Here is an 8,522-nt window from a genome sequence, read left to right on the forward strand (position 1 = left end):
GCCCTGTTTCAGCCTGTTTGTGGTCAAGAATGCCACAGCTAATAATTGTGTCAGAAAACCTTCCTGTCTGAAAATGATCTCTTCCTAATGGATAGATGATTCCATATGGTTTCATATGTCATAGATGGAGAGACAACATATTGGACGACTGGCCACAGCTGGCAGTTTGTGTCAGTGCCATATGGATAAATGTATGAGCTCTACTGCATTGTGGATTTCAAGTAAAACATTTATCTAAACAGGTGCTGACCCATTGGGAATGCATTTTTATGGTCAAACTTGCAGCATGCGGTGATACAAACTGCTCTCTTCTCCCCTCCTTTTTCTGCAGTGTGAACACAAGGCACTTTGGTATAATTTGACTCCATTCTGCGTAACTCCATTGACATCCATAAAAGCACACCTGGGCAGAACCTTTGTAAATGAGACCAGAATCTGGCTCTCTGAACTGTATGGATATTAGAAGACCAGTCTCCAAAATCCTCTTTGGGAACCAGTCTGTGATTTCACTTCCAATAGATATTGCTATATCATATTCAGGAGATTAAAATCACCTCATTTATGAGGCTATATAAACACAGAATCAGACTTTCCACCTCCTTGAGCTACTGTGCTCTGTCCCTGGTTCCAGCTGAAATTTTTACACTCCTTTTCTCCCCATGCCATAATTGCCTCTTTGTCTGAACATGCTTCATTTTGGAATTCCTCTCGCTCGCATTCCTAATATGTGCGGTTCAAGGTACTTGCTGACTGATTTATGCCGGGCTTGTGTGGCTCCCTTGGAAATGGAGCGGAGCACATTCCATCCACCTGCATAATAAAACCAGCCGGTGCAGGGTGGGAGCACTCAAACAGCAGCAGAAATAATCTTCACCTAAGTTTTGGCTCAGTTATCTGTCTCTCCATCAACTCTTCTGATTGTCTGTGGTATTAAAATCATGCCTAGGGAGCAAACCTTTGTAAAAAAAAAAGTCTCTAATTACATTGTTAATTTTAGAGCTCTGTGTCCCTGCCAGCACCAAGAGACTGGGGTGAGGGAAAATGCCTCGTCTGCATTTCTGAGCAAGTATTTTGATAAGAGTGCAACCCTCTTAATTTGGTCCTAACAACCAGAAAGTTGTAATATCAATTAAACTCTCTGGGCTCCTTCATCTCCTCCCATCTGTTTTATGAGCAGTGTAACTCCGTTGCCTTTATCCCAGGAGGCAGCAATTTACACAAGAGTAAAGTAGGTCAGTTTGGGATTAAACCCTTCTACAGTCCAAAACTCAGACAGGTAATTTCATTAATTAGATATTAGCTGGATTCTCAACTGTATCAACACTGTAGTGTGCAAAGGGGCAGAGAGTTGGTTTAGGTAGGAAAATCAGAAATTCTACAGTGGTTGGAGGAATAAATCTGACAGTTGCTCCATGGTAGTATCCATGGCTTGTATCAGAAACAGCATGGCCAGGAGGACAAGGGAAGTCCTCCTTCCCCTGTACTCGGCACTGGTGAGGCCATACCTCAAGTGCTGGGTTCAGTTTTGAGCCCCTCTCTCCAAGAAGGACATGGAGGTGCTGGAGCGTGTCCAGAGAAGGGCAACGGAGCTGGGGAAGGGTCTGGAGCACAGGTGTGATGAGGAGCAGCTGAGGGAACTGGAGCTGTTTAGCCTGGAGAAAAGGAAAATGAGGGGAGACCTTATTGCTGTCTACAACTACCTGAAAGGAGGGTGTAGCGAGGTGGGTGTGTGTCTTTTCTTCCAGGTAACTGGTGATAGAACAAGAGGGAATGGCCTCAAATTGTACCAAGGCAGGGTCAGATTGGATGTCAGGAAAAATTTCTTCGCTGAAAGGGTTCTCAGGCACTGGAACAGGCTGCCCAGGGAGGTGGTTGAGTCCCCATCCCTGGAGCTATTTAGAAGACGGGTAGACGAGGTGCTCAGAGATATGGTTTAGTAGTGGACAGGCACAGTTGGACTCGATGATCTCAAAGGTCTTTTCCAACCAAAAGATTCTGTGATTCTATGTTTTTTTCCTGCTCAGCAGTTTCACATCACTAACAGTTCACTCCTGGCTCCTGGGAAGTTGAGAAAACAGAGTCAACTTCAACCCATCAGAAAAAGGATGGTGACGCTAATTCTTATCTCCCATCATCTGCCTAACTGTACCCACAGCTGAGGTGCATGTTCCCTCGCTTCAGTTTGTTTGTGCTCATGTATTCTAAACATTAGTTAAGCTTTCAGAGCGTAACAGTAATAAGGCAGCTTAAACAGCAAGTTCTCAGCTGTGTTTGGTGCACACTGTGCTGTGGGAGATTAAAAAGAAAATCAGAAAGTGCGTGACGGAGATTAAGATGATTCTGAATTGCTGTGTTTAAGACTGCATCCCCTTTGTGCCTCTTATCTGCTGTTTGAAGTACCCTTACTTAAACTCAGTGTTAGGAGGAAAAAAAAAAAGTCTTTCTGAGAGTATGTGAGAAGCCATTTCAAAAGGCAACGCCTCTCCAGTAAATAAAGCACAAAAGTTTCAGGTCAGCACTGAAATGGTGGATGAGATGGAGTTGCATCCAAAAGAAAGCTTGTTCATCCAGGAGGCTTTCAAATCTCGTCGCTGAGATAAAGAAGATCAAAGTGTTTAAACACGTTGATCCACTACTGAGGAAAATTTAGTGCTGGCAACAGAGAGCAGCTGCAGTATAGCTGGTGTGTCTAAACTCACAGCAGGAGGTTAATTGCTCCTATGGATATAGGTTTGTTTTAGAAAAACAGGTCTGAAGGAACGTCATTCTCATGCACAAAATGATGGAGATCTATTGATAAGCGATAAAATGCCGATCTACAGTATGCAGCATCTTTAGGGGGGATGGAGCCAGTCAGGGGGGGTGCGTGAGGATCCTTTGCTTTTATTCAACTTCTCTTGTGGAGAGAAAGATCACATCAATTTGTTCAAACTGATAACATTAACTTTAAGCCTTCCTTGACATATATAAAATAATAAAATGAAGAAGAGTAGCTCAAAGTTGAACCTTAAGCTGTTTGTAAAATATATTGTCCCTGGGGGTAGCATGGAAGGGGGGGGAGGGGGGGGGGCTGTTGCCATCAGAGAATTCCAAATTTACTATAAAAAATTGTTATTTGGGTAGGGGGTGAAGAATAATGAGGTTGGTTATACTTTAAAAAAATAATCCGGTGAACTATTCCTGATAAAATCACAGCTGTAAAGATACTTACGACAAGTCTGGTGGAGAGTTTGTTACAGCACGTCATTAAACAGGTTCCTTCTTGCAGTCCCAGCACTTGACTCAAGGTGTGTTCCTTTTTTTTATTAAGGAACTGAGTAGAAAGAAGGCCTGAAGCAAGGGTTAGTGATGGGGCTTTTCCCGTGATACAGAACTTGTTTCTGGCAGAGATAGGAATTGAATGGAATTTTTGCATTTGGGTGTGAATACTGAGAGATTTGAATTCTTCTGTGTTGCTAATATCTGAACGCTTATTTTTTCTTATTCTAAGGGATATTAAGAATAATGATGCAATTCTGATCCATAAGATCTTCCTTATAAAAGCATAGCCCTTAGTGTCATTGTGCGTACTCAGTAAAAAGCAAAGGCAGCTCAGCCACTCCAGTCTTTCCAGTTGAGGAGAGACATTTTGCCTCTAGGAGGAAGTTAAATGCTCCTGTGCTGAGTTATTACAGTACAGTACAATATGCCAATCTAGCTCCAGCTGTTCAGCCCTCATTTGGTAGTTGTAGTTCTTTTGATAATAGAAAATTTCACTAGCGTGTGTACATATATGTGTATGTATAGATATGTAGATATATTTGTGTGTGTATGCCCAGCCACCTAAGTAAAGTGTATGCTTTGACATTTTTAATACCACCTATTTCTTGAGATTTTCCAGAAGTACCTAAATTATTCACCCTAGCCTTCCAGGATAGATAATGGAGGGAGAGAAGGGCATTTGGAGGCCACAGATGTCTCCTGTCAACACAAATGAAAACCTTTCATAGCTCTATCCTTGATTGCTCCCTTGCAGTGGGGACCCTCGTTAAAGCCATTCAAATGTCAATATGCCACCAGTCACAATTCCCACCTAAATGCAGGAGGTAGATTCTTCCATGGTTTCCAGAGAGGGCATCACAGCATGTGTACACTACCCTCAGCATGATGGCCAGCAGGACAGGCTACTAAGAATGCAGCAATGGGGTAGATATAGCATGTGAAGGGCTGCAGGGAAAGAATACAGTCATGAATGTATTCTCTGATGGATTAAAGGTTTGATCCATTTGGGATGTCCTAGGACATCCAACCCAGACTCTCCTTGCTGATTTGTAAAGATATAAGTCTTCCTCAAAAGCTGTGTCAGACCTGCCAGCCCATGAGATGCCTCAGATAGGTGGTGGCATCTCTCATGATCAGAAGCACCCTTGGTTACTCCCAGGAGAACCACTGCCAGATCCTTTTTGGATCTGTCATGTATTAGTGTATGATCACATTGAGGTGTAGGAGAAAGACTATGGCAGAGGCACCAAGGATGGTATCTGAAGAAGTTCCTACATGGTCCACCTTGAGTGCACCCCTTTCTCGACACCCTTCCCAGCAGTATTATACTCCCAGGAAGCAAGGAGACAAGGGTGAGAAGCACATCCTCCCAACCCAGAAGCACTGAGTTTCAGGAAAACATCCTTGCCCTCTTTTCACATGGTACTGGTCTCACTAATGCAACAACCAGTTGATTTACACCAGTAAATCAATTATAAATTAAGGAACGGGTTCAGCAACACATTTCAGGCACGATATGCTCCCAAGCATTGCAGAACTATCTAACACAGTTTACCTGTTAGTCCACTCCAGCAGCTACATAATGTTTTAATTTCTTAGAAAATAGGTTTAAAAATGTTAAAAGATTATTTAATATGCATTTCATGTATCATTAATTTGTTGCAATGGTTATACTGGGAGCTTTTGCTTTGTACACCTTGTTAATCATTGGTGTCTGGCATTTTTTATGCTTATTCTACTCTTAAGAAATTTGCAAACACAAATGTTTCCGTGGAGTTTTTGTGGACAATGTTTTATCTGTCACAAATGAGATAAAACATTGCAAGGAAGTTGCAATTTTCCTCAAATCAAGCATCTTCAAGGCAGAGTACATCAAAGTTCAGATGTACAAATCACCTCCAAAATTACCAGATAATGCCTATAAGGTGATATGCAGGAGTGTTTATAGTCTACGAGAAATGTGGGCTCCACATAGCTTAGTCCACAATTGCCAGCCTTTATTAGGGTCAAGTCTTCCATCCTTGAGCTCTGTAGCTATGTTCCAGTAAACTTCTCAATGCCAGCTTACCTACCCACTGGCAAAAAAATAGAAGCAGCCATTACCCTTCATTGCAAAGTGTTTGAAGGGCTTTGGATTATAGATCAACATTGGATAAAGGGAAAGATATTGCTTCGGTTTAACAGCTTTAACGAAAAGTGTATTGATGGTGAGATTATGTTTTATTGTTGGTCAAGTCTGTGCTGTAAGACCTGAAGCTGTTACAGGACAATTGAGCAACAATTATAGAAACATCTGTTGTGAACTGGGAAACATACCATGATACTTTTCTAGGGAACACAGAAATTCTTTCTTCTACAAAGACATTTTTTTCAAACAAGCCAGGAGAAATGTTTTTAGTTATGAAATGAACCCAACCAAAAAAAATATTTTTCTCACAGAAAAAAAGAGTAGCTGAAAAAGCCAAAGGAGACTTTTATATTTTTTTTATTTTGCATTTTTTTTACACAGAAGACCAGGAAAATATTTATTTTGGAGATACTACTACATAAAATAGATACTTTAATGCTTTCAATTTAGCAATATGGATTATGAGCATTTCAAAGTAAATTTTGTGGTAAACTCTAAAGAAAGGTTTTATATGTGCATGAAAGCTGGCTTTCTAACTGCTTTGCAAGCCTCGATCAGATAGGTGTGTTAATTTTAAACTCTGCAAGTATAGGACCAAATTTACTATGAGAGAGAAACTACTGCATTTTGGTACAATTTCTTTGCCCACCTGAAATCTAAGTTCAGCGAATCAAATCCCCACAGCAGAAGCACCTCAGTTAACATCATTACACCTCAGACTGATGAAAATGACAAGTTTCTTTGTTCCAATTGGCCAAAACTGAGTATTCTGTCCTCAAGTTCTCCTAGCTTGATAAAATAAATTTTTTACTGCATCATTAGCATGATCATCTGCAATGTTTTGAACAGCATCGTTATTGAAATGTTGCTTAGCCTTTGTCAAGGTAACATTACAATTATCAGCTGAAGAAGTAGGCACTAATTTGCACTGAGAAAACATAGCTTGGGCTGAGACTCATTGGCTATTAATTTATGAACTAAAAATTAGACATCCAAGTGAGTCTAGGTTGATAACTCTTCAACATCTAATATGTAGATGTCTAAAGTTAGCTGAGTTAAATCTGTAATCACCAAAGCATATGCAAGTAAATGAGACTTAGATATAGCACGATTAAAAATAGAACATGAAAGACAGATTTTTGTACAAGTGTATCTGGTGATCTTGCAACAAGTGGGGAAGAAGATCTTGGTACACAAAGGACACAGGACAGTATTTCTTTGATGAACATTAAAATGCAATTCTGCTGAAGCTCAACAGGACACATTCCACATCCTTTACTTCTGCTACCATTTCCCAGAAATCCGATTTTTCACATGAAATTATTACACACTGAGAAAATTATTTTAATTCTGAGAAGCTTCCACTGTGTAGCCTTTTCCAACCTGTTTCCAACCTTCCAAATGTAGTCCTCCAACTGCTTAAAAATCAGCAGCACCCATCTTAAAAAATAAATAACAGCAGAGATTAAATACTGTGAAATGGCCCCTATAACATAATTGGAACATATTCGGGATGTGCAAAACACTCACTCCACAGGGAACCATCCTGGTTGATGCAGTTCAAAATTGGCTTGATATGTGGGCTAAAAAGAAGAGGTGCTTCTGGAAAGAGCTGCTCTCAAGGCTTAACTGCCTCTGCAGTTCCTCCCCACAGATGACTCAGCCTTCACTCTCCATCTTGCCTCTAATGGTCCTCCCTTGTTTCCTTTTTATACAAAAGAGAGATGGACAACAAGCCTTAACTCTTTACCAACTGAATCCGTGTCTGGGGATAATGGTCCCTCTGAGAAAATCTTGACACCTGCTATGAGTTGGTTATGAAGAACCTCCTCTTAGATTTCTAAGCTCTATGTTACTCATATATTTCCCAACAAGGACTGTTTGTGTGGATGATGATCATAATGATAATTATAATTTGTTTTTTTCTGATGACAAGCTGTCAGTGTATGGAAATGAACCATTAGGTTGAAGTCAGTAAATATTTCTAAACAAGGTGATGATTTCGTGTGAAAAGAGAGGATGTGAAGGTCTGGAGCGTGTTTATAGAATCATGGAAGTGCTTAGGTTGGAAAAGACCTTTAAGATCACCGAGTCCAACTGTAAACCTAACACTACCAAGTCCACCACTAAACCATGTCTCTAAGCACCATATCTACATGTCTTTTGAATACCTCTGGGGATGGTGACTCCACCAAATCCCTTGGCAGTCTGTTCCAATGCTTACAGTGAAGAAATTTTTCACTTCACTTTACAGTGAAGACAACCCTTACAGTGAAGAAATTTTTCCCAATATCCAATCTAAACCTCCCCTGGCACAACTGGAGTCCATTTCCTCTTGTCCTATTGCTTGTTACTTGTGAGAAGAGACCAACACTCACCTCTCTACACCCTCCTTTTAGGTAGCTGCAAAGAACAATAAAGTTATGGTGGTGGTTGCGCTTCAATCATTGCAAAGGAACATGCTGCCTTACAGAAAGATGTCCTTTGACTCTCCTGAACCCAACAAGACTCTCTTCCGCTTTCATTTGCTGCCTTTTGGAACATGCCTATGATCTCTGAATGCATTAACCATGCCTTTCGATTCTCCATGGGGGAATGAAATAATGAGAGGTTGTCCTGTGAGCAGAGCTTTGTTTGGGAGGATGATTTGCAGCTCATTTCTGCACTCACTACCTCCACTTCCAACTTCACTCTGTGTAGCTGCTGTGTTAGACAGCAAACTCCCAGTCATCACTTGCAGCAGAGGGTCATAATGGAAAAAGAGATGGAGAAAAATGCGCAGCATGGAGGCAGTCAGAAGCAGTAGTGTCCAGTTTATGTATTTATGTATTTATTTAATCGTGGTCATGAGTAACTGCCTCTGACTCATCAATCTGTCCTCGTTCAGCCACAAAACTCTGAGGGAACACTTGACTTCAGGCATATACTGAAGCTCTGCTGACTTCAGTGAGACTTAAGCATGTGCTTAACGGTAAATGTCTGCTAAAATAATTATTTGGGGATGGAATAGACTACAGAACATGTCTAACTGCTTTGCAGGATTCTCTAACTCCAACAGAACAGACCCAGATGTGGGGACTAACACAGTTCTTTCCAGAAATTAGGATTGTAGTGATGAGGACATGTCCATGAC

The sequence above is a fragment of the Antrostomus carolinensis genome, unplaced genomic scaffold (genome assembly GCF_000700745.2).
Source record: "Antrostomus carolinensis isolate BGI_N321 unplaced genomic scaffold, ASM70074v2 scaffold116, whole genome shotgun sequence".
Lineage (NCBI taxonomy): Eukaryota > Metazoa > Chordata > Aves > Caprimulgiformes > Caprimulgidae > Antrostomus > Antrostomus carolinensis.